This window comes from Equus caballus, chromosome 5 (assembly GCF_041296265.1).
Source record: "Equus caballus isolate H_3958 breed thoroughbred chromosome 5, TB-T2T, whole genome shotgun sequence".
NCBI classification, from domain to species: domain Eukaryota; kingdom Metazoa; phylum Chordata; class Mammalia; order Perissodactyla; family Equidae; genus Equus; species Equus caballus.
Window position 1 is genome coordinate 96,570,001 of NC_091688.1, and position 8,420 is coordinate 96,578,420.

Below are 8,420 nucleotides of genomic sequence, written 5' to 3' on the forward strand. Positions count from 1 at the left end.
TGAAAGCCAAAACCATCTTCAGCCACACAGCTTCCTGTCTACATTTACAGGACATTATTATTCCCCTGCCATCATCAATATAACTTTATATTCCAGGAAACTCTTGCCCAGGAAGATAAAAGTTACAAATAACTTTTTTGGTCATACCAAGAATTTCATGAAAGACCCAAACTCTTCAATAGAAATCCATAAATGACAGTTTGCATCTTCAGATTCTGAACCCATCACCTCAAAATCCACCCGTTTTAAATTATTACACTGTGACTCTTACCCAATTCTAATCCAGTCGCTGTATTGAAAGATCAGGCTTAAACTGGACTTTGAAATTATCATAAATACCCCAATTTTGTCCTCTTCCCGCTAAGATGGTAAGATGATGTCAATGCAGTGCTCTCCCTTACCATGGCAAGAATAAATTCAGCTCTGTCTTCTCAATGAGTTGGTTGGATAATATTTTGGGGGAGCCAGCATTCAACAAAAGTCATGACTGAAAAAGAGAAAAACAACATAAATCAAGGCAAGCATGTAATTACAAGAAAACCCAAGCACACCTCAGAAGGTCAGGATAGGGTGAGAACGGGGGTGCATAATAGCTGGAGGCAAACCAGACAATGAAGACCAAGATTCTGTAACAAAGGTCTGAAGTGGCTTTAACATCCTTAAAAGTAGGGTCTTAAAAGTAGCTGATGCATTCCTTCTTGGGGACTCAGGGAACAAAGACCCATATAACACCTTTGTCTTCTGTCTTCAGCAATATTTACCAAATGTGTGGATCATGGACTTCCTACTTCAGAGTCATCTGGAGCGCTTGGTAGAAATGCATTTTCCTAGGCCCCATCAGAAATCTCTGGACTTGGAACTGGCATATTTAATAAGCTCTGCATTTTAATAAGCTGTTTTATCAAATTAGAGAATCACTGAGCTAAAGGGTACAACCATCATATTAAAATTACCCTTCCCAATATGACCTTTTATTATAGGAGCTTTGACTCTTTAATTAAAACCCCTGAGAACTTCCGGATAGAATAGGTAGTGGTAAGGTCTCCATCAGTAAATCACGTGGCCAAAACTCTCTCTCTCTTAATCCAAGCTCCTTTCTCAACTCCATGGACTGCACCTCCCTCCCTCACCCTGACTCTAAGTGTTGACTGATGGGATAGGAGTAATTTACTAGTAACTCGACAGCAACCTGACTTCTCCTTTGGAGCAAATACTACAACTCCTATTCCTTTCATTGTTCAATTCTCTGTTTAAAGTTTGTTTCCTAGAGAGTAATCTCTGAAAGAACAGGGAACAAGTCTGTCTTACACTTAGGCATTTTTAAAGAAAAATTTATTCATGACACTTGTTAAAGAATAGTAAGGCAGACTTAACTCAAGGGAACTATTGAGAGAGTAATAAGGAACACAGCAATGGGGTTGGTTTTGTAGTGGGGGAGAAAGGTTGGACTCAAATACAGCATGAGCAAGTCGGAAGTTACGGTAAAGGAATGGGGTGCAGCTGGCGGCGGGGAGAGGTCAGTAAATGGAAAATTACTAACAGGAAATATTGGGCTTAAACTAGGTTAGGCTGAACCTAACAGGTTCTTGCTGAAGGCAACCACGGTGATTAGATATCACCTGGGGTATGATGGCGCATGAGGGACCTGATCAGGTATTGAGTGTGGTCAGACATCAAGGACAGGAGATTTTGGCTAAATTATTTAGCAGGATTCTTGCTAAAATTGGACAATGCAGAGACCAACATGGAAATCCAAAAGTTGAGACCAAGTTGAAAAGGAGCTCAGAAGAGCCTGATTAGAATTTGATCAAGGAGAGTGTTTGTCACCATATCTGCAGTTCCTATCACAGTGCTTTGCATCTACTACACCTGCAATGAATATCTGTTAAATTAATTAGTACAATGCTGGCAAATGTTGGTCAAATGCAATGATTTCAGTCTTATGACCACTTATCTCAATGGTGAGATAGTCTTTCTAACATTAAACATTGACCACAACAAGTTAATTTTTACATAGGATCCCTGCTCATCAGCGATGATAAAATAAAACTATCAGCATAAAAGATAAAATCAGAAAAAAAATTAGTGCAAGGAAAGATTAAAAGGTTTAGACTCTTAAGGAAACTTTTTAAAATCCAAGATAATACATTTACTCTCTGCGGAAACTTAGGCAAGCTGTTAAAACTTTCTGAGATTCCAGTTATCTGTAAATTGGTGGTTATATTAGCTACTTGACTTACCTGTGGGCTAGAAGAGTTGACAAACTATGACCCATGGGCCAAATCTGGGCTTTCACTCTGTTTTCATACAGCCTGAGAACAAAGAATCATTTTCACATTTTTAGCTAGTTGAAAATAAGAGGAAGTAGAGGGAGGAGAAGGAACAAGGGGAGAAGAGACTGCGTGTGGCCCAGAAAGCCTAAAATATTTACTCTCTGGCCCTTTACAGAAACAACTTGCTAATCCCTCTGTGATGGTTAAATTTAGGTGTCAACTTGACTGGACCAAGGAGTGCCCAGATTAAACATTATTTTTAGTGTGGCTGTGAGAGTGTTTCTGGATGAGATTAACATTTGACCCAGTGGACCCCGTAAAGTAGACTGCCCTCCCCAATGCAAGTGGGTCACATCCAATCCGTTGACAGCCTTGAAAAAGAACAAAATAGAGCAAAAAGGCAGAGGAAAGAGCAATTCTCTCTTTTTGTCTTTTTGCTTCCTGCCTGCCAGCCTACTTGATCTGGGACATCAGTCTTCTTCTGCCCTTGGACTGGAACTTACTGATTCTCAGGCCTTCAGCTCTAGACTGGAAGTATGCCACCACCTTTCCTGGGTCTCCAGCTTTTGCAAGTGCCAGCTTGTGGGCCTTCTCAGTCTCCATAATCACCTGAGCCAATTCCTCATAACAAATAAATTTATATATATTTTCTATTGGTTCTGTTTCTCTGAAGAACCCTGACTGATACACCCTGACAATGGTAAAATGCCGGAGAGTTGACACAGGAAGTTGAGGCAGGATAGTAAAGGTACCAACTAAAAGCAAACTTTTCATTAATAACGTTATTAACAAGTGTAGATAAAAAGAACCATTCACTAGCCACTAATTACCAGGAGCTAGAGGATATGTTGATTTTCTCCAGGAACAAAATCTCATCTGGAAAAGTGCCAGCAACTGGAGTCACCACCAGATTAAGTTTAGAGTAATCCGCTTTCATACTCCAAAATCTGTCTGTCTTCCAAACAGCCCAAAAAGATAGGTAGAATGGAGCTGTGGTAGAAATCATCATTCCTGCACCTTCCAAGTCCTTGAAGGCACTAATTTCTGCCGTCAAGTAATTGCTGTCACAGAACACTTTAGTGAATATAGACTCACCCTGGTCTGCCTGGGACTTTTCCAGTTTGGGCATTCCAGGAGCCCTCTCAGTTCTGGACAAATCAGGATGCTTGCTCATTCCAATATAAGGAGCATAATGGAGTGATCTGCTTGCTTCCAAGTGAGCTCAGGGTTTCAAGTTCCCCACTCAAAGTCTGGGTTGGGACCATCCATGACTGCCCTAAAAGGAAACTTTGACCTTGCGTAGAGATTGGGTTATAAGTGTCTACAGATAATTTACGTAACTGTTTTGCCACTGCATGCCATGAGCAAGTGTCCATTCTAGCAATGGAAAAACGGTTACTACTGCCTTTAAATCTTTAAAGCACATCCAAAAGTCACTTCCAGATCATCCAGAACCGATTCAGAACGCTATCCTAAAGTTTTGTTCCTCTGGAACCAGGGCCAACATCAATTTCTATAACATGGTTGAAATAGAGAAATAGAACTGCCCTCAGCAACAAAGAACAAGGGATTTATTAAGGGATTAGACCTTACACTTTTCTGGGAGTTGGCGGTGCTGCGATGTATTTGGAAGCAGAAAACAAAATTGTACTAGTTTCAGAGTAAACTCAGTCATTCCAAGTTAAACCAATTTAGAGTTTGTTGGTTTCTCCTTTCCTAGAGAAATGGCACATGAGTTCCTGAAGAAGGACCATCATAAGGAGCAGTGGTAGGGCATGGGGTTAGGGGTGATGGGAAGGTATCTGATTCTCCTTTCATATCCTGGGCCCTACACTCTGCTGCCATCTAGTGAGAATTTGATCCCACTCAGTGCTCAGAAGATGGACTCATTGGTCCACAGTGGATTCACTGAGGCAGCCCACCCGGTCTCTGGCCTTATGGCCCACACCTCTTTCTTCTGTGGTGTCCCTCAACAAGAATGTGACACTTCCTCAGGTCCACCATGTCACTCTCTCTCAGCTAACAGCTGTGCCCTCCTCAGGGACATGAGAAAAATGAGCAACTTTTCCATGCCACCCCAGGGCCACCAGAGCTCCATTAGACCCTCTACCATTGATGTTCTATTTTATGGCTCTCCTGACATGGTGGCATGGGGACCTCATGATACTGTGAGATGGCTTCCTTGTGTGGTTGCAAGACAGGGAATGAGAGAGGACAGATGCTCATACTTCGTGGGGAGTCCATCCCCCCTCCTTTAGAGAACACACAAGGCTCCTTCTCAGGGACCTTCACGCATTGTCCAGCTCTATCATTACCTCCCAACTCCTCTCCCTTTTCTAGCTCTCAGAAGGTTTACCACTTGTGTCTTCTCTGGTTTTATCTTTGTTTGTTTGTGCTGGATTCATGTCTCACAACTTTGATAAGATATTCTAACTATTCTGTACACACTGAACACTGTACTACATTACATTACAAATGTGAATTATAAGGCAAGGCTGGAGCATTCTCTACATGCCTGGTCACGATGTTGACCTTCTGCTAGTGCCCCGCTGACAGAGGCTGCTGTCAAACACTTTTGACATCCTGCACATCAATCAAGAAACAGGCTGCACCGAATCCAGGGCTTTTAAAACAAAGCAGAATAGTGGAGCCGAGAAATGAGAGCATTACTGATAAAGAGGACTTTAAATTTATGTGACAAAATTGGAAATTTATACTTTCCACTCTAAGCTTCTCAACACTAGCTGAGAAATCAAAAAACTCACAAATCCTGTCTCTTTTGGTTACAGTCCATTTAATTTTTAACTGCAAAATTTGGCTTGTATATTATGAAAACAGTTCCTTTCCTTCAAAAGCTACAGGCAAGAAGATGCAGTTTTTTCTGTCGAGGCCTCTGGGAAGGATTAGGAGCTATCATTCCTTTCTGGGCTAAGTTACTAGAACTTTAGTGACAAACATAGCGTCAGAAAACTTGGAAATGAGCAACAACATCAGTCAAAGTACCTAAAAACAAGGCTTAAAGACCTGTGAAGAAGAACTCTCAAGGCAACACCTGAGAACCAGTGTGCCCACTTTCCCCCACCCATTCTCTGGAAAGGCAAAATGGAAAAAAAAAACAGAATGTAAAACTGTGAGGAAAGCATAAGCTTACTCACCTTGGCTTTTCTGAGACGATCAGCATAAATACACATTTGACGCTTTCACATGAAGCAGATTTTAGTTGCTGGAAACAAAACGTGTGGATTTCTTCTAAAGAAAGGAAAAATAAATCTTTTTACTAGCACATTACAAGATTCTAAGAGCCTTTGAACTACACTATCATATTATCTTCCCTATGTGTCTATTGGCCACTCCAATACCGCTCTCCCAGCCCAGGCCCAACCCCAATGTGGTCTTAGGGCTTCTCTCAGTGCAGGCCTAGAAAGATTGCCCAGATCTGGTACCCAAGGTTGTAGAAAGTGCTGTAAGAGCTTTATTCTTATTTCTGATGACACTTAAGTAACAAGTTAAGCAAAATTTTAAAAGAAAGAAAAGTTAAAATGAAAATCATTCACTTGAAAACAAGCTGTCCGTAAACACTGTCAATAAGAATTTGCTGCAGCAATGACTGACTCCCCTAGTGAGCCTGGTGTTCTGACATAGCCATTACGTGTTCAAGCCCCATGGAAGAGTACGCACTTCTTACTGCTACATGCATTCAGCAGGTCAGGTGGCTTCTTTCTAGAAACGTATGAAAGATAGCCAAACAAAAAATTACAACTGAGGCCAACTTCAGCATCGTCCAACTTTTTCCTCCTTTCACTTCCTCTTCCTCTTCTTCCTCTTCCTTGCCTTCTTCAAAATTCTCATCATCTCTATGGCTTCTCCAATAAAGTAATATACACTATGTGGAATCATATTTTCCAGAATTTCTGAGTTTCAAAATCTGATACTAAAGTGAATTCTGAACTTTCATCCGATGACTTCATCTTCAGGTGTTATCAGCAGACTGAAGAAGTTAATTTTAAAAAAATGAACCACTCCACACTTGCTCAGCAATTGTTCTAACAGGGCCTGGAATCAGTGTTTCTGTTTTTCTTGATTGGTTGAACTGTAATTTCTTTCCTTTTTTCCAATCAATACTATAGCCATTATAATCAACTATTCCAGGGCCTTCAAAGCAAAAATGATCTGCCTTATCTGGCTCAGAGTTTATCCTGCAAGTTTTTGTCAGAACTTTGTTGGTAAAGTAGTCATTGGGTTCAACGTGGACATCTAAAACAAAAGACAAGTCCAGGATCTGAAAATTTTACTTTAAGAGCCTGAAGATATTTCGAGATGGTTTCATCATATTTCTGGACTACTTCACTTTCCTATTTAGAGGTTGGGGACATTTCTAAAGCAGAGGAACCAGAACTCTGGAATTCGATTGGGGTCTGACTTTCCTATGATTGCTGCTTTTTCTTCTGCTCTGACTCTTATTTCTCAGGGCTGTTTTAGTCTGTTTGGGCTGCTATAACAAAATAACACAGACTGAGTGGCTTATAAACTAACATTTATTTCTTACAGTTCTCGAGGTGGGGAGTCCAAGATCTGGGGGCCAGCATGGCTGGGCTCTGGCGAAGGCCATCTTCTGGGTTGGAGACTGCCGGCTTCTCACTCTGTCCTCGCATGGTGAATGGGTGAGTTGGCTCTCTGGAGTCTCTTTTAAAAGGATACTGATCTCCTTCATGAGGGATCCCCCTCATGACCTAATCACCTCCCAAAGACCCCACCTCCCAATACCATCAGTTTAGGTGTTGAGAAGTCAACATATAAATTTTGGGAGGACACAAACACTCAGGCCATAGCAAGGACTCCAGCCAGTTTATGCGCTGCTTCATTCACACTGGAAGTTTAACACTACCACAGAAAATTCCTTCCCTCATCAAAAAGACTGGTATAATGCTGCACACTTTATTTCCGAGAATGAATGTCCCCATAGATCTTGGCTTCCAAAGGAGTACATTTCACCTGAAGTTATTTCAGTGCATTGGCTCATCTTTTTACTGCTTAGGTGAAGTGTCAATGTAGCTTGAAGGTGTGTAAAACACAGTTTTAAGTCATTCCTGTAAAGATACCAAAACTTGAGGATTCTGCATCACCAGGTGCATGAGAATTTCTTCATTTACTTGCACTGTTAGTAACTTCTAAGAGGTCGGAGAGGACATCATCAAACAGCTGTCATCGGGATGCTTTCAGCCCTCACGGCTCCCGTGAGGAGGCAGCACAGCGCTGTCTCTCACCCTTTGGGCATGGCCCCCACTCACTACCTCTTGTGCCAGGGAGAGGTTTTAAACACCTCCCTCCCGCATTAGCCTGGCTTAGTTGTCTCTCAGATTCTCCTTTATACCCATGCTAGGTGCTGTCTCTCATGTAAGTAATAGTCGTACACATGTTTTCATGTGTACTGTGTTCTCTGTTTTCAGGGAGCAATGGAGCTCTCAAGGGCCCTGAGTCTAGTAGCACATAGGGAAGAACCACGGTGTAGAGGAGCGGTTTGGGTGAAGAGGGGAACAGATGTCCAAATGCTTCACAGTATCATCCCACCTAGGACCTATCGCCCAGTGCTCTTCGTCCAAAAGGCTGTCCGTATTCTGACTGCTGCCAATGACTCCAGCCCCTTCTCCTCTTACTCCCAATTCTTTCCTTCGCACATGTCCAAACCTGTGCCCCTGCAGTACATCAGCTGTGTCGTCATCATCACACTCGAAGGCCAGGACGTATTCTGGCTTCCTTCCTCTCCTCAAGCACACGTCAGAGGAAGGGCGATAAAGCAATACCCCTCTATCTGATAGTACATATAGCAAGTACTCGGTTGATATTGAGTGAATTCACAACACCTTCTCTGGTTGGCTTTTGCAATTGCATTAAATGGATATGACTTCTCTTCCTCATAACAGGCTTTAAAATGCCTTTTACAACCTTCTCACCTAATTTCACAAGATTTACCACAAAGTGAAGTCACTGTGAGTGACTTGTCACATCATCAAACTATTATCAAGATTTCAAGATGTTTTAAAATTGATTCGTCAGTTAAATGCTTCTCCATTGTTCTTTGGAGAAGCTCTAGAAATCTTCCTCGTTTCCTTCTCCCTGTAACATTATTTTATTTTCATTTATAAACAT

At 41.8% G+C, this 8,420-nt stretch overlaps 1 long non-coding RNA gene and 1 pseudogene across 1 annotated transcript in view; both read right to left on the reverse strand.

Moving 5' to 3' along the window:
* The window catches only part of LOC138924341 (uncharacterized), a 75,231-nt gene extending 72,832 nt beyond the window's left edge, over positions 1–2,399 (reverse strand). The window contains exons 1-2 of the long non-coding RNA XR_011439363.1: positions 2,241–2,399; positions 402–487 (exon numbers count right to left, since the gene is read on the reverse strand). This is a non-coding gene — a long non-coding RNA (uncharacterized lncRNA). The remainder of the gene's footprint in view (positions 1–401; positions 488–2,240) is intronic.
* Positions 2,400–3,099: 700 nt separating this feature from the next.
* LOC100068308 (nucleosome assembly protein 1-like 4) lies at positions 3,100–7,000 on the reverse strand (annotated as a pseudogene).
* Between the last annotated feature and the right edge of the window lie 1,420 nt (positions 7,001–8,420).